This window comes from Poecilia reticulata, linkage group LG5 (genome assembly GCF_000633615.1).
Source record: "Poecilia reticulata strain Guanapo linkage group LG5, Guppy_female_1.0+MT, whole genome shotgun sequence".
Classification (NCBI taxonomy): Eukaryota; Metazoa; Chordata; class Actinopteri; order Cyprinodontiformes; family Poeciliidae; genus Poecilia; species Poecilia reticulata.
Genome location: NC_024335.1, coordinates 919,570 through 920,354, shown reverse-complemented (window position 1 = coordinate 920,354; position 785 = coordinate 919,570). Strand labels below are relative to the sequence as shown.

Below are 785 nucleotides of genomic sequence, written 5' to 3'. Positions count from 1 at the left end.
GCCTGGAGGTAAAACTGGATCAGGTTCTTTGAAACATGTTTGAGTCCAGAAAACAGAGAAAATCAGAAAATCTTCTTCTTATTTCCATGCATCATTAATTTACTCTCTTTATTCAGAGTAAAACTAGAAGTAGAATCATCAAAAAACAGATTTATGAACTGAATGAAAAGTATTTAACAGGCTGATTTTATTAGAGGTAATAAAACCCAAAACTGAGTTTCCCTGAAAATAAAAATATTGAAAATGATTTTAACAGAAAACACAGACCGACAGCCTTCCTCCAGACTGATGAGGACAAACCCAGCCCGGTTCTGGTTCTGGTGTGTGTGGAGGCTCCAGCTGCGGTTCTCCGTTAACCTTTCAGATTAATCCAGGGGTGCCTCTGGGCTCAGCTCTGGGTTCGCTTCTTTTTCCTGTAAGTGATAGAGAAACAAGTTAGTTCAGCTGTTTTTCCTTTTACATCTTTTAAAGATCAAGTCTTATTTTGTTTCAAAGATCAGATAGAAGGCGAGTCCGTCCGTCTTTCCACCCGCCGCCCGCCAGTCCGTCCGTCCGTCCGTCCGTCTGTCTGTCCGTCTGTCCGCCCGTTTGTCCGTTCGTCCGCCGGTCCGTCCGCTCATATTGTATGAAAACGTTGAATAATGCATGAAGCGTCTCGTTCATGCTGAACTGTTTCACCTGTTTGTTTCACATCCAGCCAGGATGGAAGTTAATACCAAATCAGATCTGCAGCCGTCGTCCCGGCTGTGTGTGTGTGCGTGTGTGTGTGTGTGTGTGTGTGTGTG

The 785-nt window shown here is 44.1% G+C and overlaps 1 long non-coding RNA gene across 1 annotated transcript in view; it reads right to left on the bottom strand.

The window, feature by feature from the left end:
* Positions 1–243: 243 nt before the first annotated feature.
* LOC103464260 (uncharacterized) overlaps positions 244–785 on the bottom strand; it is a 25,428-nt gene continuing 24,886 nt past the window's right edge. Inside the window, exon 5 of the long non-coding RNA XR_533625.2 lies at positions 244–413. This is a non-coding gene — a long non-coding RNA (uncharacterized LOC103464260). The remainder of the gene's footprint in view (positions 414–785) is intronic.